Here is a 22,886-nt window from a genome sequence, read left to right as displayed (position 1 = left end):
GGAGGTCACTGTTTCCCTCTAGGAAAGCGTGCATTGGCCAGCTTGGATCACTAACGCTTACAAAGCTCAACTTAACTGAGATCTCACCTGGTTATCTGCTTTAACTGAAATACACTTTGAGAGCACACTATCAGCAGTATGTTTCCTGTTAAATTATTGCAACACTGGGGAAAGAAGCTAAGAAGCTGTACATCTCTTTAGTTATGAGTCAACATAAATCATTTCATCTATAAGAAAAAAGCACGCAGGGGATGACTTAGCAACAAATGGTCCAGGCTGCCTTGTGTCCAGCTTAGAGAAAAAGCCATAATGTAAAGTCCCAGTCATATTTAGGAAGAAATTAAATAAATGTCTTTTTATGAAGTTGGAAAAAAGTGGCATTTCATTTTTTGTTCTCCATTTGTCATGTTTTCACATTGGTGTCTGTCTGGAACTTGACAGACCACAATATATGAACCTATTTCTGTGACACTTAAAGCTGGAGCAATGCAGAAGGCTGTGATCAGAGTCCCTGGCTGCTTTGCACTGCAGAAGTGATACAAAACACGCAGAAAAGGCCTTTCAGGGAAAGCTGAGTTTACTTCTGTCTACAGCTTCTCTGCAATGCATCAGCTGATCCTGGCCTTTCCACCACAATACTCTGTGCCAGACGTACGTAAAAACATTCGACTCACTGCAGCATGGACTCTGAGCTGGGAAACATTTTGGGCAAGGGTGGTCGTGTAGGGGAAGGAGATTTTTCATGGATGCTCATGGCCCAATGTAGGAAACTGCCCTTCATTTACAGAGTGCACTTACCTTCCTTCTCCTTCTCTCTCTGGCCCAGCACAGAGCTCCTGTCTGTAACAACAGAAACGTGTTTTATGTAAATCACTTCCCAATGGAGTCACTGATTATTAATGCAGACAGCTCTAAAGGGAGAAACCCATGGCATTTAGCAGCAAGAACTGTTAATGAAAATGTCATTAAAGTCAATCTGCAAGCTATGAAATGGCCTCTCTACCTTTTCCTTTTTTTCCTGTCTTACGCACCTCTCCATCTCTGGGTACATTTCCCTCAAGTCAATCTTTTTTTGGCACCAAGTCACAGCTTCATCTGGAGGAGGGCATCAGTTTCTGGCAAACTGGTCATATTTGAGAGGAGGCGCTATTTAACATTGTGGAAATGTGTCAGAAATACATCAGATAGGTATGGGACTAAACGGTAAGGCTGAGGAAGCGGAGATTCCAATTTCCAGCAGCACTGACCCGGAAGTTGCAATGTAGCCCTTTCCTACATATTCAGTAGGATTGATGACTGAGCATCTTGTTTGCTTAGATTTTCCAACTTCTTCATGCTTGTAACTCATAATATTCAGTAGAGTATCTTTCTGGCACGTGTGTGTTGTGGGGAATCTACTTAGCTAATTCAAAAAGCCTAATCCAGTATTTCTGCTGAAAATTTCCCTACTCCTTCAGACCATTCATATCTTAGCATAACAGCCTATATTAACTGGAAGCAACCGTCAAATAAACTGACTCAAACTGGCAAGGAACTTCCCTTTTTTCTCCGTTTCCTTGGGACTTTCTATTTCCATAGCTGAATGTTGAGGGCTTTCCTTTGGAAAAAGAAGCTATTGGTACCAGGGAGAGGTCACCCTGGTCTGGGTGCACATGTGCTGGTCATGGCTCATGTTCATAAGCTATAAGGGAATTGGATACCTTTATCCTTAGATCTGAGGGCTTTCAGGATCTGTATTTTATGCGTGTGATTATATTAAGCCCTCCAAAATTTGTTGATAAAGCCAATATACTTTATTAAAACAGCTACCATATTTATAATTATAACCAAGATTTTAGGCACACAGAAGGTGATGAAAGTACGTGTCCAAAAGTCTGTCCATTTTTTTTCTAACAACTTTATCAGTCAATTAAAAATAACACTACTCCACTCACAAACCTTATCTCCCTTATGACCTGACAGAATTATGGCTGCAACGGCCTACATTCCATAATCACAGGATCACAGAAGGGTTCAGATTGGAAGGGACCTCTGGAGGTCACCTCATCCAACCCCCCTGCTGAAGTCACCTAGAGCCAGTTACCCAGGATCACATTCAGATGGCTTTTGACTATCTCCAAGGATGGAGACTCCACAACCTCCCTGGGCAACCTGTGCCAGAGCTCGGTCACCCTCACAGTAAAAAAGTCCTGATGTTCAGACAGAACCTCCTGTTTAAATATACTGTTTAAACTGTACATCAACCTTTATTTGTGCTCAGTACACACCATCCTACCTTGTCAGTACATTCCTTTTCCCATCAGCTTGGAAACGGGTTCAGGCTTTTACACTGCCATATTACAACCTACTGGTGGTAAAAGGGAAAATTATGATGAGTCTATTTTTTTCCCAGCACAGAGTGGCAATTCAACGCGATGTGGCAAAAGATGGCAAAAATAAAAAAGAAAAAAGGAAGCACCATTTCCCCATTCCGCAAAGAAGCAGAGGCACTGAGAGACTGCCACCAGCATAAGTCTGTTCCCCCTTCCCCCGTTACTGTCCTTGGCACGAGGAAGGAGAGAGTACTGAAAATGTTCACACCAGGCAGTAATAGACAGCCAGCAATGGGCGGGGAAAAGCAAAGCAAAGCTGTGTCTCCCTGAAGTGTTAAGAAATAAATGGAAGTCCACCAGACAGACAAAACGTAACCAGCATTTCAGAAGCTGCTCTTTTTGCCTTTGAAACTTGTGCCCCGGTTTGGCAGCTGGCACTGGAGAAGGCCACTAGCCTATTCTGGCTGCCACAGGATGCCTGTGGGACAGCCGGCAGCGCTGTGTGACAGCCCGCAGTGATTTGCTGTGGATCGTCCCTGTATCCGACTGCGATTTATTGTGCAGGACACATATAACGTTATGCCTCGGTGGATGTACTTCACTGTCACGCCTGATCAAAAGTGTTGCCTGGGAGCGATCTTAGCTTGAGAGAACCCCAAGCAGTTTTATAAGTAAGAAGTCACCCCAAGGTGACACTTGAGAGGAGCAACATTAAAGTGTACTCATCTCTCTTGTGTCCGTGGCTACTTCAGAAGCTCACAAACAAAGCCTAGCTCTGCTAGCTGGTACTCAGAGAGTAAAAGGACCCTTATGCCCTTGTTCATGTTTTATCAGTGCTTCCCAAGTAGAAAACTAACTAAAAATGCTGACTCCAGTCATGAACACTGGAATTTTAAGTAAAGATAGTTAAGTAAAAGATTTATTTTAAGGATATTTAAGCAAAGATAAAAAATATGTAAGCTAGTGAGCTCACTCTTTCTCAAACCCAGGGAGAGACCAATGGCACAGAAATGACACTTCAGGCCTGATCTCAATGCACAGAACAGATGGGTTACACACAGAACAGTCATATACCCATGCACACATGCAGGCAATCCCCCTGTGGAATGCAAGCTGCAGTCCGCCAAGGATTTTCCTTTGACTCCAAGGAAATATCTCCATTGTGCACAGAGGTGTGGAGCAGAGACGCCTGAGCTAGCTCCAGAGCCAGCAAAAGCACAACACCATGGGGCAACACAGCATCTGCGCTAAAGCTCCTGGCTGAGACATGCCAAGTGCAGGTTTTCCATATGCAGGGCTGAGGCACCACGCCATCTCTGCGCCACATGGCGCTTGTTCAGCACAGAGACGGGCTCAGTGCGGGGAGAAGGAAACGCTCTCCCCTTGAATCCACTGCATGCAGAGAGCAGACAGTCCTTTTGAAACATGCTTCTGGTCAGCACTTACAGTATTACCACCAAGACCACGCTTTCTTGCTCTTTAATTCAGTCTGCCTATAGCATCCTTACTATTCTGTCTAAATTGATTTTCTCCCCATTGGTACAGTAGCCACAAGCAGACAAACAGATCAAATTCTCTTTACGCTTTTCTCATCTTCTTGCTAGGCTTATTCATAAAAGTAAGGTTCAAGTGTTGTCTTGTAGCCCTCCATCAGCTCTGTACCCATCTGCTGAAGTCAGGAACAGAAATCTCAGACGATGGGCCCCAGCCAGCAGCCACGAATGGGTTAAGTGAGTCTCCTGGGCAAAATAAAAAATGCCACTTCTCTGTTAGTAGCTGAGATAGGACTTGCCTCAGGTAAAAGCACTTGGGGTGGGACTGCCAGTGCTATTTCTCTCCTCAGCCTGACAAACAGTTGAAGGGAAGGATTTGTTAAAGATTCATCAACCTTTCTCATTTGTTTAAGAACTGAGAAATCCCACCCAGGAGCCCTCTGAGCAGCCCTCTTCTGAAGGCGGGGGGGAAAGTCGCAGGTGAGAAAACAAGCAGGGCAGCTTGCTTAGGAGCAAGAAGAGCTACACTTTACAGATGGTAGCCATCAGAAAGAAGCAAAGCAGGCCACCTTCTCCTTTCCCAACCAGGTCAGCAGGGGAATCCCGGTTCTGTGCTATGCCGGAGGTCACCACAGATACTAGAACAGCCTCTCTGCTTTTACAGTTCAGGCAATTTTTAATCTGCCCACGTGGAATCCAGTAAAGCCACCAAAATTATCCTTTGTCATCAGTTAGCCCCAAACCCTTCTGTGGCATCAAGTACTCTAGCAGATTTTTCTTAATTTGCTCTACTAAAACTGAGTGAAAATGGCTATTTCCTCTCATTTTTCATACACATGATAATGTAAGTTTTTCATGCATCTTTCTTTTTACTACACAGTGCACCAGGGTCCTGTGTCCCAAAGTCCTCTGAAGAGCTAAGATATCAAAAAGATGCATATCAGATACTACCAAGCTATGTAAAATGGACCACCCTGAAAAAAAAAGTCTTTGGAAGCCTACCAGAAGACTTTGCAATCGAAAATACAGTAAAATTAATTTAATTTTTCTGAGCTCTTTGAAAGATTCAACGCTGCCAAACATTTAGAGATAGTTCATGAAGTTCTTCAATGAATGAAATGTTTGGGATTTTTTATCAGAAAGTAGCAAGTGGCTGAAACAAGTGTTTTGCAGTGAAACACAGCAGCATTGCCAGAACTTTTGTCAGGAAAGATTTTTCATCTCTAGGGTGTGATTTATGGTCAAAACCCAAGAGGCTTAGGCTTGACAATAGCCTAAAGTCCTGGGCTCTCACAGACCTGAACTTAAGACCCCTGTGTACTAGGCAGGTACTATAAATCACCAAGCTGTTAACTACCTACCAAAGTCAGCCTCTCACTTTCACAGGTTGGCGTTGCTCCATTATGCATTAAAAAAATTGAAGATTATGCAGGAGATTCCTGATATTTCTGTGGTCAGAGCACTTTTCTGGAATGTGGGAGACCAGTAATGCTGAATCTTTTTCACCTGATGTGAGCTGATTAATGAACTGTTGGCTATGCTAAATGAGGATCTTTCTTTCTTTCTGCAATTTTTTCCCATAAAAATAGAAGGAACTTGGTTTCAGGCCTATATGGAACAGAAAAGTGTTCGTTTGGGGTTTTTTTTTAACCCTCAAAGTTGTGTACAACTAGAAAAACATCTCTCACCCAGCTGTTAGAGATGACTCATCCCTGTAAGATGGCTGTAATTTTCTTTTGGGACATTCAATAGCTTCTAGGTGAGCAGCAGTGCAGCACATAATGGGCACGTCCTGAACTGTAGGGGCTTCTAAAGCAACCCTGGATTAAATGAGGCTCCTTGGAGTTTAGGAGCAGAGATTCAGATTTAAAGTGTATTTAGAGGGAGAGAGCTGCAGCAGCTGAGAATTTGCAGGGTTTATACTTTGCCTGTGTCTTTACCAGGGCTCTACTGCTTCATGTCCAGGGGGAATCAGGATTCAGGAACAAGATATTTTTTTTTTAAGCAGTCTGCTTTAGATATGGGCAATAAAATGAAACATTTGTTGCAGAGGGACCCCACAGTTTCACAGTTTGGGTGGATCTAGGTCCCGTTTTAGCCTTAAATCAACTTCGGAATAAACAGTGCATTCTAGTCTAGTGCCCCTGCCTTCACCTTACCACAGGTTAACCAGGGGCCATCATACAGAAAGTTATTGTTTCATGTAACCAGCAATAAAACTAGTTATCTGGATCACTGCACACTTACATATCAACAACAGGACATGATTTAGGAGTCCTTGGTCCTACCATTTCAGATGCGAAACCACAATGAAGTGTAGCCACCATGTCAAAAGCCACTCTTGGGGCTAAGGTTTGCGCAAAGTGGAGTGTACCCAGGAGATTTCACTTATGCAAGACAGATGTTTCTGAGTTGTGCCATTACAAATACAGCCTGCATATATACATACTTGCACATCCCAGCTAAGTGAGGCGGGAACAACTACTGGCAGCCTGGAATTTTTACTTTTGAGCATCCCAGGATGGCTCAAAGGATGGGCTAAAGAAGCAGGCTGCCTCCTGCAGCCCATGGGCAACAAGGTATCTGGACAGTTGGATTTGTGGTGTGCTCCCACGTGAGCAGAGATGGAGGACTGTGTAGCATTAAACTTCTCACAGCTCTTCTCAGAAATCTCTTCCTTCTCCTCAAGCCCAGGCAAACCTTCCTCCCCAGGCCCTGAGCAAGTTGCCTCTGAAATGGTCAGGTCTCAGGTCCCACCAGCTCCAGGAGGCAAATATGGTACTTCTCTTGCAGCCACTCAGCAAGCGTAAGAGCATATCAGACCTGGATGTATATTGTCACTCTTGTCCCTTCACATTTTCACCCCCATTTCCTCAAGCAGTCACAGAAAAAAAAAAAAAAAGAAGAAGAAACCAGTAACTTTATTAAAACTACCTGCTTCACCTGCAGCAGGAATATATTCTACTGAGAAAGTATTCCCTTTGCAGGTTAAAAGTCAGCTGCACAATTCTTTAGGATAGAATAAAAAAGCGTCCCCTCCAAGCAAAAATGTACCTGGGTGTCTAGGGATCTCCTGAAAATCTCCAGCTTATCAAAGCACTGAAATAGCTAGAGAGCTGGGAGAAAACATGATGAAAGCAGAAGCTGATCTCCCTTTTCCAGTCAGTCCCCACCCACATCATCCCCAAGGAAGAGGGTATAGCTACCCTAGCATTCCTGCAGCAATTACTTATCCTTTTCTTGAAGACTTCAGATGGCTGAAGGCCCACTGTCCCTTTGAAAAGCCAGTTGAAAAGTTGTTCTTCCCCTTTCACTCCTCCAAAATAAGTTTTAGACTGGCTCTTACAAACATGAAATACCATTTTTCTTCTGAAAGCTTCCTGTGAAGACGCAATAACTCTTAAGACCTGGGTGTTGGGCAAAAATCCTCTGGGATGTAAAAGGCGCTGCCTTCATTTCAGGTGTGCTGGCTGACAGCTGACACATACTGACAGTAAACATGCAATGACACAGTTATGTTTATCTGCACATACTGTTTAGCTTGTGGCCATCGTCACAGTAGATAAAGCTCTCGTGTCCCATTTGAAGAGACAGGTAAACAGATGTAGCTTAAAATAAGAATACCAAGCACCTATAGTATTTCCTGTGTGACAGACACTATGTGTTTGTGCATATGTGTATGACAGACAGTGCTGGAATATTTTAAACACTAAACTGCCGCATGCAGAGATTGGTAAATTAAATAATCATTCATTAGTTACCATAGTGATGCAGATGCAATCGCAGCGAACAAAGAAGGAATGGGGCAGGGGGGTATGACAGAACAAACGCTGACAGGAGCAAGGCCCTGCATTGATTTTTGTTAATACATTTTTACTGATTAAAGTCCCCAGACTGCAAGATCTTGTTCCATATTCATTAGTGTTTCACCTGCCTGCAAAGGGAAACGGCAGATACTCTGATACAGGCTGAAAGATCCAAATCCTGAGCTGGAGCAAATTGGTATAGCTCTATTGACTTTGGCAGAGAGCAGCCAGTTTACGGCAGCTGGGGATCTGGCAAAAAAAGAGCATCTAATTCTCTTTAGCTTCTGCAGCAACTGGATACTACTGCATCCTCTGCTACTTCATAACTTCTTACAGCAGTGCTCTCCAGTAAACAAGCACAGACAGGGAGAAGCCGTCTTTCCCAAAGCCAGAGCGCGGGTTTAGCCATATAACTGTCATTAATTTCAATGGCAACTATATAGCACAGTCTTCTAGTCAGCCTTGAGAATCTCATCAATAATGCCTTTGCCGCTGATAAGAGAAACAGCATGGGGTTAAGAGTAGTGCTCATCGAGCAGGGTTTAAGCAGAGGGGGATGCCCAGCCCATCGGTCCTCCTGCTCGCAGGTAGGGCTGCACCCAGCTGCGTCACCCGGACCCCTGCAGCACCCAGGCACGACAGAAGCAGTATCCATCTGTAGGAGGCTAAATGAGAGAGACAAAAAGAGGACTCTGCCCTCCTTCGGGTCACTGGCAAACATGCCCATGGCCAACCGCCTGACGATAATGCTAAGTGACTGACCTGCTGAAAGGCCAATTAAAACTTCTTAATTTATTTCTGCATGGGTATTCAGATAGAATAGAGTGCACTGATAGATGGAAACTGTGCTGAGACTAATGCCGAGGTCTGGGCTAGAGGACAGGGTCTTCCCCAAACCAGGGCAAACTGCCTCAGCCCTGTCCTATGCCATATGCCCCCCTTGCCCCAGCCAGTGGCAGTGGGCAGATGAGCGCCTGGCCTGCTGCCCTGCACGGTAAACCAGCAGCAAAGGGCACTTTGCACTGAAACACCAACACTAGCACCTGACATGGTTACAGGTCTCTTTTTTTACTCCACCACCACTTATTTGCTGGTGATAAATTATGACAAAGGAATGGGGTGGACAACTGGGACAGTAACAGCTCAGATGCAGCAAACACGAGAGACACCAGAGCACATGTCAGACATGGAGTGGCCTTAGAACAAATCCCCACCACAGCCTGAGTTTCTTGATCTTTGGGCTTCTGACGCTTGTCTTAAAGCCAACGTAAATCTCCCAAAAGCTGTGACTAGAGCCATCCTTTGGCTAATGATTCTCAAGAAAGTCCATGTAGAATAGGTGACCTATTGCAACCCTTTTTAGGAAGTCAAGTATATCTGCCATATATTGGAAATATTACATAGATGCTCCAAGAAAAATCATCAACATCTTAGAGGCAGAGGTGAAAGTAGGAAACTGGGTAGCACTGTGCCCAGTCCATCTTCACAGTACCCGAATGTTTCTGTCCAAAATGACTACCAGCTATCACTGACCATTAGGGCCAACATAGCACATCATGTGAATGAAGCTGCGCATACTCATCTGAGCTGCATTCTCCAGACACCCATTGTGAGATCAGGCACTCTCTACAATGTAGGAAGCAGAAAGCCAGGCTGAGATCCCTTCTCCCAGCTCTAGATCGGTGCTGTAAGAAAGAAAGGACACAGAGGCATAAAGAAAGCCCCAAAATATCCAGTGGCTACCCCTACTGCAAATGGTATAAGATGCAGCTGCAGGTACCCCCCCCAAGCAGGCACTTGCAGACAAGCCCCAAGCTGGAGGTGCAACACCAGACTGCGCGGTTCAACAGAGGCTGCTGGCACGCAACTGATAAAAGAACACTATTTTCTGCAGCATGTGCTAGACACTGGGAGCAAAGCAGCCGTGCTGCACTTTGGATAGCAATTCAGCCCCTTTTCTTACACTACTAGCCAAAGACATCTGCTCAGTAATGTCTTAAATCCTTCAGCATCCTGTAGCTTTCATTTGAAGGGCCAGTGTTCTTCAGCCCTTTACGTATTATTAATAATACCTGGTAGGTATTATTAAATCTAGTTAGACATCTTGAATACAGTAAATAATAACCATCTTTACATAGAAATCTTCTTGATGATAATCCCACTGGAAATGACCAACCTTTTTTATCTGAAGGTAAGAGAACCAGTGTTAAGCTTTTTTCTACTTCAATGAAAAAAAAAAACACCTCATTGCTATACAGTGAGCTGTGAGAGGAAAAAAAGCTTATGTTTACAAGTCATATTTTGTGTTACGTTTTAGCTGATTGTAAAGACTCTCTATATACAGCCTGAGTCCTGTAAGCAGACCTCTGTGCAGAAGAGAACAGTCTGAGGTTGCTGGTCTGTGTTTTTTTATTTCTATTATATGTGTAAGTAAGTGGCTAATAGCCTCAAAAAACCCTCTTTGCAATCACAGCACTCTGAAAAGCACAAAACCTTGAAAACATGGTTCGTCTCCTCCCTCACTTCCACAGGTACCAACTAGGAGTAATGCTGCTGAATACAAGAGGAAAGAAGCATCTCTCGCCTGCTCCTATGGCTGCTCTGCCCCTGCCGCCCTGCGGACATCACCCCTCCCCGGGGATGCGGCCTTTTACCAGGACTCACACCTCTGGCAGAAAATCCTCCTCCCCACACAGCAATCAGGTGGCAGCAGCAGATTAAACGGCTCCCCATTTCCCTTTGCAGCGAAGCAAGTGCCTCGCTGCAGCTGGGCTCCGTCCGTAGCACTTGCTATTCTCCTCAGGCATCAGTAAATCTTGGGCTGGGAACGCTCTTCCCCGTATGAGATGTGTCCTGTGCTCTTACCCTGTGAAGTCGTATAATGGAACCGCATATGGGGAGCACGTTGACATTGTTAAGGTTAATGATATAACAACAGAAAGCACATTTACAGGCAAACAGATTATAATAATTGCTCGAGCGAACAATACGAGCAACATATTGCAAATTGGCCTTTGGTGTGCTTTAGCAGTGTTGTCGTCATCACCCCATTTTCACAACGGGTAGTACGCTATCTGTGATCCTGGGGGATGCAATACTTTCTGCAGAGACTCTCTGTACGTAGCTGTTGACCACACATAAGACAAACACGCACCCCAGAGCTTACTGTATACCCTAAGGCACCATCGGGTGCCCCTCCTGCAGCTTTGCGGCATTCAGAGAAGGGGGCGATGCGGTTTCAGCATCGCATGTGTCTTGCCTTTGACTTCCCAGACAAATGATCAGCTACTGATTGCAGGTGTTTGGCAGCAAGAAGCCCTCAGCACGAACCCAGTGAGGCATTAACTGCTTTAGCACCATGCGCTGAGGGGGCGCAGAAAATAAAAAGCAACTAAATCCAGAGATTCTCCTCCCCAACCCAAACCCAAGGGGAGCCGTTTCTTGATTTCTTTACTTGTTAGTCCTTTTTGGGGATGTTTTCAGTAGCGGTCATGACTTTTTAATGGTTTTGAGTGATGAAAGCCTTTGACAAGAGCATGTGTCACAGAAAGCACAGTGGTGAGCCATGGCTTTCATATATATGTTAACCAGCCTTTATAGCATTACGGGGCCTGGGCGACACAAGAGTAATTCAGTTAAGCTGCAGCGAAGTACACGGTTTCCGTACTATACATCAGAAGACGGAGGAGCATGGGACTGAAAGGCGAACAGCCAGAGAGCTGGGGGAGCTCCATGGCGTCCCACAGCACACGGTTGATATGGAAATGCCGCTGTGTGAAACACGTGGGACACGCTCTGCTGGGGACAGGGCTGCTGGGACCGCTGTGTTGGGAAAGCAGGCTGCGAAGAAAAGCCTTTCCAGCCAGACAAGTGTTTACGCACAACTTAATGCTGAAGTGAGAATTCGGGACAGCTTGAAGCGCTGAAGAATATCACGTTTCTGCTGCAGATAGATAGCCAGACTTGCCCACAAGCAAAATTCACTCAGAGACATATACAAAGTGAGTTTGCTTTTCCCTCTGATAACATGTGTCCTCCCCCACCTCATATAGGAGGAATCTCTGGCTGCTGTATATCTGCCTTTGAATGAAACTCATTACTCTAAACTCCTTCGGAGCTTTTTTGAAAATCTTACTTAAAAAGTCCTGGTTTCCACCAAGATAACAGTTGTCTTATTTAGAAAATGACAATAGCCTCAGCATCTGTCCAAATTTGCAGTCTTTAAGGAGAGCTCCTGAATAAACGCAAGTATTCTGCTTTGTTGTTTTTTTTTTCAATTTAGTATTTTCTACAGAGGCTTAAAAAGTATCATCTACTATAACACAGAATATTGAGATGAACAGAACAGAATAATATGAAATCAAACATTTCTGAGGTTAACGTAGAGCCGTTTATTGGATTTCTATTTCTAGGCTTCAATTAGAGTAACATAATTTGTAAAAAGCTGAACAGGTAATCAAATTGCAATCAGCAAATCTTCTTAAAAAAAAGAGACAGAGAGAGAAAAGATTTAAACAACAAGCTTTACAGATAGGAGAATAAAAGTAAATTCACTTCTACAGCCCCATGGGAAAATCTAGATGTAATCAATTCAGGGTAAAATTTAATTAAAAGACAGAGCAGTGGGATGGGGGACAAAATTCAGGTATATAGGAAATCTTTGAGAAATACTCCTGTGAGAACACAGTAAGATCATTGTTATTCTGCTCATACAGTTGAATCATATCAGTAAGCAATCCGTATACGTGCATCATCCGACTTATGGGGAAAAAAATAGTCTCATTTTCTCCCCCTACCCAGATAACTCCCAGCTTAGAGGGGCTAAAAGACCATAACAACTGCTTGACAGCATTCCAAATATTTCTGAGCCTATCACAAAATAGTAACTGGTTTAGCAGTTCTGCTTTATCTAAGTCTTAACTCTTCACTGGCCTGCCACAGAGTTTTGGTTGAAAATGACCCAGAAATTAAGCATAATAATAATTACAAAAGGGAGGGAGAAAGAAAAGGAACAATCAAGGTTATCTTTAACTAAAACTGCCAGTGTTGAGCTCCCTGAGACAGAAAACCTATTCAGTAAGGCACATAATTCATTATTAAAGACAAACTTGTAACTCATAAGGAACGTTAAGTTAATGTACACTACAAATAGCAAATTATGTAAAACTGCATAAACTATTATATACTTACTATAATCAAAAGATTATACAGCTGCCTTAGAAAACACCTGGGAAATGCTAGCCATTGAAAGATAGTGTGAGGAAAAGATGCGGAACATAACAAAAATGGAGAAGAGTCTGATATAGCTCAGAAAGTGTTACATTTGATCTGAAAAGCATGACAAAATGAAGCATAAAATGCCAAGAGAGAAATTAATTAAATCCTCCATTGCAAAGTGCAGATTATATACTGCATTTCATTTATTGGGCTTTTTTCTGCCAGGACACTGCAGCGCATAATGGGCCAGATCCTCAGCCAGTTGTTACCAACCTGTGAGTCAGCTCAGGTACCAGCACTGCCCACGGGAACGCTGAGAGTGGACCAAACAACAACACGTAAACAGCTCAACACCAAGGGCATGCAAACAGAAATAAAAGACACCTGGCAGGTGGGTCAGAAACCTCCAGCGATCTGGAAACAGCACACAGCACCTTTGCGGCCACGCTACAAGTCCAGACGAAGGCCAAGCAAAAAAAAAAAGTAATGTTTCAAACGTCCACCTCAGCAGAGAACGTTTTGTCAGGACAGTTAATACGCATTTCGGCACTCATAGTAGTGAGAATATGCAGGAAGATTTTCCCAAGGCTGGTCAGTTCTGCCAACTGTGTGAGGCCACTCATGGTGTGCTGCTCCCTGGGGACTCTTCCAGCACAGAAACAAGTACAGGCAGTGGTCCCAGACCACTCCACGGTGGACTTTTGTGGTCACTGCCCAAAATATAAATAGCTCCTATCCATCACTACCACTCCCTGCGGGCTACTTTCTCCTCAGCATACTACTTTCTTGCTCCTTCCCTGGTATATCTGTGCCTTTACGGAGGCCTCTGGGTCACGCTGTAGCATGCAGCTGCAGAAGAAGGGAATTTGTGGGTGAGAACTACCCCCATCCGCATCAGACCTATTTTCCAGATAAATATAGGGTTGTCTAAAGAGTAACCACCAAGATTTTCATATAAACTAAAAACCAAACCAAAAACCCAACCCTAATTTCAAAACAGCTTTAGTGCTGTACACCTGTGACTCCTGCACACGTACGGCAGTTCTGCACCTGTATGTATAAAACTGGTCTGTGCCCTCATTGTACAAGAACAGGGAGCTCAGTGATGGGCTGTAGGGAAACCTCGAGGCTAGGTAGCGAGCAAAACGCTGTCAGAAGGAGGAAGTAAAAGTGAAAAACAAGGAGAAATATATCCCCCTAAACCCTGAGTGAGCTTCATGCTGTCCTCGTAACACCAGGAGGTAAAACATTTCAGGCAGAAATATACAGGCAGAAATGTAGTTGTCTAAGTTGACAGCATTCCTTCAAAACTCTGTGGTATGATGATAATGAAGAGTTTCCTATTTGTGCTTTCTTGGGAGAGGTTTCCAATTTTCAAAAGGAAAATGAGAGAGTTTGCAGAAGAGAGATTAAAAAATCTCCCATTGACAGATGCAAGGAAAACGTTGTTCTGTTTTGTTTAAATGGCCTTTATAAAATGTTCATTGTCTATCAACTGAGGTATTAATTATTGATAGGGGAAAACCAGCAGGCAGCGCTGCACTAAGTTTGATTGAGAGAGGGGAAATGTGCTGGCTTGTACCACCAAATACAGAAAGTGCCTGATGCAGCGGAAGCTGTCCCAAATGCAAAATCATTTTTAAAGGAAAATTTCCACATGAAAGGATGACACTGGTAAGAATAAACCTTGTTCCTCTCTCAGTCCCACTTTCTCTGAGTAAATGGGTATGCTAAAGGACTTTTACTTAGCTGATAGGGTGTATCACATTAACATGCTTTCTTAAACTTGTATTCTAACTGCTAGGAAAACAAAAGTGAAAAATAAGTTAAAAGCACGCAAAACCAAATGAACAGCAAAACCTCTAGCAGCCAACAAGGTTCTAATACAAAGTAGAAGAAATACATACATAAAATAGATGTCTCCAATATTTGCTGAAAGCTATCTGGAATGATGGATGTGCTGGAAGAGCCACTGTCAGATTTTGCTTAAAATCAGATCACAGTTCAGTGTGTCAGGAGTTAAATTGTGTGTCAAAGAAACCTCCTGGAATTTTAGGCCTAAATAGGAAAAACTCATGACACCAACTATTTGTAAGAAATTTTGCCAGCATGGCAAAAAGTTCAGCTGAATAAAAAGTCGAGGTGTATGCTCTGTGCGTGCTGGATAAGCAGCGAGTATTGCCCAAACCGAGATGCGTTTTCAAAGTTCACTCCCAAAGACAACAGTGGGGATGGTGTTTTTTCCAACCTAAAAAAAATCCTTCTATTGATTTTCTTCCCTTTAAAGAAATCACATGCCTACCACATTTCAAAGGAAACCGTCCATCCTGCAAAAGCTCTTGTTTTTCTGCTGTTGCTTTTCCCCGGGTCTCAGTAGGGGTGCAGCTACACGCTTGAAATGTGTATACAGCAGGCTAGCACATTGCTCACCCACTGTATAGTCAAAATCCCTGCAGGCAGGCAGGCAGGCTGGCCTTACTGCTAACAGCAATTGCAGAATAAGAGATTCAGAAGTGCTAATGAAAGCCCTGCTGAAGAAACTGAAGAATTTTTGAGACACTGTAAGAAAGCAATCTGTAATCAGGTGTATAATTACACAACCTGGTTCACACACGAAGTCCCACCTAAACTTCCGGCTTTCCTCTCCTCTTCGCACTAAAATCTTCCTTTTTCTTTTTTTCCTTTCTCTCTTTCCTTCTTCTTCTACATAAACTGTATTCTTGGCCCTTTGAGTAGATTTACAAGATCTACTCCTGACCTACTTTTCTATTGTAACTCCTGCAGCTCTCATCAAGAAACTTGGCAGAACCAAAAGGCTTAGTAGCAAGGCAGTGAAGTCCTCTAACGAGCTACATCAGCGAGCAAACCTTCCCAAGCCTTACCCTGCCCTTGTTTCAGTTTCTTTGTCATTCAGGTCAGGAGCAAGCTCTCAAAGGAAGAAGCCTGATCTCCCTCACGGAGCAAAGACTGCGGAACCAAGCTCTTGAATTTAACCAGGATAGCAGCCCATGGAGGACCTTAGGAGCAAGCAAGGACATTTTGAACTTTGAGAGAAGAAACCAAACTCACTTGTCCTACTTGGAGACTTAGAGCTTTGAGCAGAAACATCTGATTTGGCGTACCACTCTTGGAAGCTGATAACATGACAAAACCTAACAATAAATGCAAAGATACAGGCAAGGACAAGAAAAAACGGCAATGTGGTTAACTTGGATATCGCACTTGTCCAAAGAAGTAACAAAGAAAGTGACAGTGAAAACTAATAGTTTTGGGTTTCCTTCTGCTCATTTACTTCTTGCATCTGGCAGAACTGTGTTGCTTTTCACTCTTTCATCTCTCAGCTATTCTCCATTCCTGCAAGACAACCCATACAGCAGGTGCCCACGTGTGCATACAGCTCCCCCGGGGCTCTGACAGGCCTGTACACCAGCACAGAGAGGCACCCCATCAGCCACCAGGCGGGATTTGCAGCGTGATTTAATACATTTCACCCTTGCTGAAAAGGTCCTTTACAAAGCTCCACCAACCTCCACCATTCCTAACTAATAAAGGGAAAAAAAACACCTTAAGAAACTGAAAGGAATTTTAACAAGAGAAGTCAGTGCATGCTCTTTTTTTACAGGGTGTTATACTAGAAATGGAAATCTTTTGCAACTTAAAAAGCAGCTAGACATGGAGCATAACCAGGACCAACACTTCTCCCACTGGGGAAGCTTCAATTCCAGATCTGGAGCTTTACATTATCTCTAGCCTTCACACATCCCACTACAGCATCAGGGCTCCAGAAGGTGCAACCGCTGGCACAATATAAAGGAAAGGTTTTGGTTGTCTGGGCAAAGTTGATGTTTTCAGCTTCCCTAGTATTCCTGCTAGGTTACAACTATAAGTCGTGTTCAAGAAGAGAAGCCTTTATTATGTACAGTACAGCACAGCGCAGTTTATTTTCTTCAAGCAAGCACAGAATATGTGAAAGTAGCCAGAATTACTGTTGTAGAAGCTAAAGTACATTTTTTTCCACAGTATGAGTAGACTCACTGACACCATGAGCCGCACTTGGTCCCTGTATTATACTAATATGTATCTCGACCCTGGGAGTACCTCTCAGTGATGCACAGATTTTTTTGGCCAGAAGAGTCTATTATGATAATTTAGCTTGGTCTCCTGAACAGCACTGGCAACATCCATTCGTTTAGTAGCTCCTTTCAAGAATACCAGCAGAGGAACCAATTAATTTTGTTTGTGATGGCAATCGTCGTTTGCAGAATGCCACCTCTCGCCTACTGACAATTTCAGCATGGCAGCTCCCCTTCTCTGGGGCCAAGAACAGCCTTTGGATACCAGCGATGGAGTGACGGAGCCACAGGCAAACCTGTGAACAACAGCTGAAACTCTCTGTACATAGTTACTGGTTCCCAGTGTGATCCAATATGTTAGTGCCAGAAAATCACAATCAGCGTGTTTTCTCTTAGCTGGCTTTAAGTACCTGCAAACTGTGATTTCCTATTCTGGAAAAAGCATGTATTCATGGATCTGTTAAGCTGATAGTCTCACTTATTTAAGCTAATATCGTTTCCTTTTTGCCTGTGTGATTTCAGAGGAGTATCCAACACGCTTCACCACATCTATGCAAATATCCTGCCACAAATTATATTGATGATATATCCTCCAGCTTGCAGATCAGATGATAGGATCATAGCACACTGTTTAAAGATCTGCCTTTTATACAATCAGCGACTGTGCCAAGCAGCAGTACATGACAAAGCACAGCCTTTGTTTATAAAAGAAAAAAATAACCCCCCACTGAAGATCTTGTTGTTGTGTATATGGGAAATTATAGGAGTAAAATTAGACCAGTATAGTTTAACAATAAAAGCTACACTCCCAGGGCTGACATTTTTCTTGAACGATATGCTTTTTCCTGACCCCCCTTTTTCACAGGGATTTACGATAGAGTATTTTACTTCATGTTGGGTCAGTTAAGGGTGTAAACATGGTCACTGAGAGCCGCAAGGTTCATCAGTGCTCCTCAAGTTATCAGCATCAGCATCCATCAGCTGTCTGCACTTGTTCACATGCTCAGGGTTGATCTAATCACCAGATTTGGAACAGGGAAGCTATCCTCTTCCAGATTAGCTCATCAGAGACCACTGTTTTTTGTTTGTCTTCCTGTGCAGCACAGTGCACGGTCTGGAAGCATCTGCAATGTCACCCAGCAAACCTCCTGCTTGCTGGGAGGACTTAGAAATGCTCTTGATCTCTCCTGTTCTCCTCCTGTGGCACATAATAATGGGGCATTTGGTCTTCTAGCACAGACTTGGAGCCTGTTGTGAGAAGCCTGAAAATGCACAGCACCCTGGGGTGAGATGAGCTACAGCGCACAAGGCTGCGCATCTGCAGCATGCCTTTCTGCAAGTTGAGAGGCACTGACTGAGAGGATGACTCAGGTGCTGCCCTTCGGTCCTGTATCTTTAGTTCACTTGCGTGGCAGATCCTTTGCTCTGGAATGACTGCCACGGAGGGAGCTCTGCAGGCATTGTAGATGCAATTTACCTTCATATCTCTAGATGTATACGTCTACCCCTGAGCTATTGGCTCTAGGTTCATTTATAGTGTGAGGAGTGAAAGAGAGTTTTTCGGGGTTCATCTCTATTTATGTCTACGTTCAGTCTGCATTTGGTCAGACAAGTTCCACCTGCAATAACAGTACCATTTCAGGCACCTGCTTTAACTCCCGGTGTTGATGTAAGCAATGTGCTGGGCTTTGCTTTACACTCTGGTTGTGAAAAAGACTCTTAAAATTTAGCATAAGAAAAATAAAGCAACTAAGTGCTCCATTTGCCTGCCAACCTTACGAAAGACTGAAGCGTAGAGACCAAGATCACCCTGCTCAATTGTAGACATTTAACCAAGACAGCCAAACAAGTCTTGGTTCCTGTACAATCAACAGACAACAAGAGGCTCCTCAGAGAGGGAGCTGGTTCACCTGAAGATCTGACGGCTCTGAAGAACCTCCCTTCCTCCCTGCAGCAGAGGACAAATGTGACTAGGTTGCCTCCACTAAGCAGGATGAACGCAGGCCTTAGAGTAGAGATGAACAAACTGGGAAGATATACGAATGAGAGCAGAGAGTGAAATGAAAGCTGCTGCAAATTTGGCATCTGTTTTGTGCAGTGTCTCTTTCTCGCACACAGATTTGAGGTGCAGGGGTTGCACTTTGCTCACCCCTTGCTGAGAACCGCATGCAGCCACCCCCTCTCACATGGGCTGTCCCACCACAGCCAAATACTCCCATTCCAGGCTGCAGCACCACGTTCTCAGTGCACTTGGGAGAATGAGCCTTTTTTCCTGCCTAAGATCAGCCTACAAAAGCACAGCTGAGTTTTCAGAAAGTATTTTACCCCCTGCCTGCTCGCAATGATACAGATAGCTTTCAACAGAAGTGAGAAAGTATTGGGGGGAAGGAATCCTCCTCGGAGAATTTCCAGTGTTAAGGCCTTCATGAAAGATGTCATTATAAAGAAATGAATGAATGCATTTGTCAGCCTCTGGGAGGTTTCAGAGTGGCTTCTATTTTTATCTCTTTTTATCCCTTGAAGGAACTGAGAACTAATATTTGTGATGCCTGACTGAGGATATTAATGTTTTCAAAAAGCTGCCATTCCTTCCAGGGCAGGAAATAGAGTAACCCGTTTGGGTTTTTTCACTGGTTTGTCTCTTGAAATGAAATTTCTGTGACTCTGTTTCCAGTAAGATGTGCCTGCAGGACCATCCAAACCTTCTATTCCTGTCTATCCAGTATCAAACCCTAACAAACCTGAATGATGTGTGACCAGCTAATACATGTCCAAAATACACTTCTTTTTCTTTTCTTGCAGTATTTTTGCTATGCTATGTGCTATTGTTTAGTTCAGGACTTAGAGACAGCCCAGAGACCACAGGTTCATGTAAAATCACGATATGTGTTTACTGAAGATAAAATGCTGAGAGGAGGAAAAAAAAAAGAATGAAAAGGATGTTTTCAGAACAGAATAATCTCATGGGTAACTGTTACATCGGTACCAAACTCTCTGAGGGTAATGATTTGCCTGCCTGGAGCAGAAATATTTCTATTTATAGTTAACAGAGTGGTAAATCGTTAGTCCAGTTACCGGTACATTCATGCCTTATACAAGCTTCCAAAAATAAGAGAAGGCTTTTTGAAAAATCATCACCCGCTACTGCAAGACTAGATGAGACTTGTCTAAAAGACCATTGATGTTGCATTTGATGAAGCAGATGGGTCACTGCTGAGCACACACTATTACCTTGCCAGAGGCTAGGTCTATTGTCAGAGCAACCCTTCTGGCCTCCATTGGCCCAAACAGCAAACCATCAGCAGCGGAAATTGAGACTGGAGATCCCATCAAAAGGAGATGGCAAAAGAGCTCACTGTGTAACGTTGTATTAAGGACCCTTCCTTTATGGAACAGAGGTTTAATATATATTTTCATTTGTTACGTTTCGTATCTCACTCTTCACAACATAAAACCATTACCAGCCTAGTCACGTGCCCGCTGTCTCAGGACTTAGCGTGGGGAAGAGGACGAGACGCTGCAACCTCTGAGTGCCCTGCCGCAGAAACAGGGCAGGCTTGCATTTTTCAGAACTTTTTCTTCTTGATTATTTCCTCTCCAAAATTAAAATAAGCAATTTAAAGGCAAATTTGAATTAGCATATTGAGGACAGTTTATTATTTATGAGATGGAAATCAGGATCTTGGATGACTGAACTCATTAAAGACCATTTGGAATAGTTCCCATCTATTTCTTCCACGGTACCCACACAACAAATAATTCACACAGTAATTAATGCCACGTCTTCCCAAACAATACATGCTTCCGACAGGAACTGTTCAAATAGGAAATGCACGAAACTGCACTGAAATAGCAATAAGCTTAAAATACATACCAGCAAAACCAGGAAACTTTGTGTTAAGGCAATCAAAGCTGCTTTAGCTGAACTTACTGGGCCAAAGACATCACTGAATTAGCTCAGAGAAGGTTAGTGGAATTAGACAAGGGGGGAGTTTGGCCTCTGCGCTGGCACAGCTCTTGTCTGACCTTGTGTCAGGGGTTTACAACAGGCAGCGCCCTGCCCTTCTGCCCATGCGAACTACACGATGTAGCACAAGCCTATTTTCCTCCTTAGCTGTAGCCCACAGGGCTATTTGCATAGCAGTGAATGAAATACTTATCCAGCATTGCAAGTACCTGTGAAAAGTTCCTACAGGCATAGCTACGCTCTGCAACGCAGCACAGTCCTGGGATCCCCCAGACAGGGCCAGCCGAGGAACCGGCAGCAGGACAGCTGTGTCAGCACAGTGCCGTGCCTGGACTAGCCCTCTCAAGAGCTGGGGAGATAATTAGCTCAGGCAGGCTGCCACATTTTTAGCGCCTGAGAGCCCTGCATGGCAACACAGAGCACTACGCAGATGCACAGGCCTCTCAGAGCATCTCCCCTTGTGCTGCAGTGCTCGCTCCTGAAATGCAGGAAGGAGCTGGTCAGGTCTTGCAATAAGGAATTGCTCGCTTCCAGCTGCTCTTCACTGCTTGTGAAGGGCTGGTGGCCTCACCACCGGGCTGTGGTATTGCATTTCAGAAGCAATCAAAACAATCCCGATGACAGCCACTTGCCATCACTCCCCAGGGCAGGGGCCTGTGGGGCTGGCAGGGATGCTGTGTGCTCTGTGCATCCCAGAGATTTGTTCCCTTCCAGGGGGTACTTACCCACTCAGCATCTCTGTGAAACACTGGTCATGTCTTATGAGAGGAACTCAGGCACAGAGAAATTAGATCTTACCAAGGAAACATACGGCAAAGGAGAGTTGAAGCTCGATCTCCAGATTCCCACATTTATCATCCTAAAACACAGTTTATTCTTTCCTTCTAATCAATAAAGCCATGTAACAGGCCATGATTTTGCCCCGTCCGTACGTTTAAGTTTCACACCACAGACGCAATTATGTTAAGTAAGAGTCAGCAAGTTACATGCATTAGCAGGACACCAGTGGGAAGTTCTCCATACTTGCCACCTGGCAGAGTAAGAGTAAGGACAGAAGCTTGAAGGGATGAAGCGTGCGGGAGGGGCATCACTGTTGAGATCCCTGGAACAAAGCTGTCAGCCAAGAAAAGGACCTTATCTTTAGAGTGGAAATCCCACTGCCAGACAAGCCAGGGACAAATGTTCATTAGAGAGCCACCTATCTCACAGTCCACCTTACTGAACCATGGGATTGCCACCATGCCTCCTTGGAAAACAAGAAAAGACATGAAAAATACAGCGCTAATTGGTTCCTCTTCTTGTGACCTCCACAAGCATTTTCATACCTCCTGTTCACTAAGTGGGGTGGAATATTTCTGCCCCCTTCCTACCAGGCACAGGCACACGGGTATCACTGAACCTCATGCACAAGCAGTGAGGAGGATCTGGTCCAGCTCTGCAGCTCTGCATAACAACATCCCTGGCTCTTTTTGTTCTGCGCTCTCTAAAGAAGAGCTCTCAAAGCAGTCAAATTGATTTTGATTAGTTTTTAAAGGGAAAAAGAGAAACAGCTTAGAGGTTGAAAATGTGCAGTAAACAAAACAGCTGTACTGTAAACCTCTGAAAAAACATACGTTGCAATGGTAATTATGACAGATTAAACAATGAGTGTCATCAGTGTGATGGTACAATGCACACAATACTGTTTCCTACTCAAATATTTGCAGACATCTCCATTTTTTTTTTATTTTAATGAAACCTCATCTAACTATTGAATTGACTTTAAGAACCATCCTGAGGCTCACAAGAGCTTTCACTGTCAGAAGCTCTGTCAGATATTTGAACTGCAATTTGCCCCCAATGGTTCCCAGCTTGAGCTAGAGAAATGCTGTAAACGTAGCTTTTTAGGAGGTGGTGAGTCTGAAAAATCACTGCCTACAGAGAGAACACAAAACCCTGAGGGGCACTGAGGACCTATCCTGCTCTACAGTTACAACAGGAATTATAGAAGGACCCCACACACACCTTGAAAAAAACTT

At 43.9% G+C, this 22,886-nt stretch overlaps 1 long non-coding RNA gene across 1 annotated transcript in view; it reads right to left on the bottom strand.

Moving 5' to 3' along the window:
- LOC134513848 (uncharacterized) overlaps positions 1–22,886 on the bottom strand; it is an 83,723-nt gene that overhangs the window by 5,625 nt on the left and 55,212 nt on the right. Inside the window, exons 2-3 of the long non-coding RNA XR_010070521.1 lie at positions 2,276–2,344; positions 799–840 (exon numbers count right to left, since the gene is read on the bottom strand). This is a non-coding gene — a long non-coding RNA (uncharacterized LOC134513848). The remainder of the gene's footprint in view (positions 1–798; positions 841–2,275; positions 2,345–22,886) is intronic.

Source organism: Chroicocephalus ridibundus, chromosome 3 (assembly GCF_963924245.1).
Source record: "Chroicocephalus ridibundus chromosome 3, bChrRid1.1, whole genome shotgun sequence".
Classification (NCBI taxonomy): domain Eukaryota; kingdom Metazoa; phylum Chordata; class Aves; order Charadriiformes; family Laridae; genus Chroicocephalus; species Chroicocephalus ridibundus.
The sequence above is the reverse complement of the archived record's forward strand: the minus strand, read 5'-3'. Positions and strand labels throughout refer to the sequence as shown.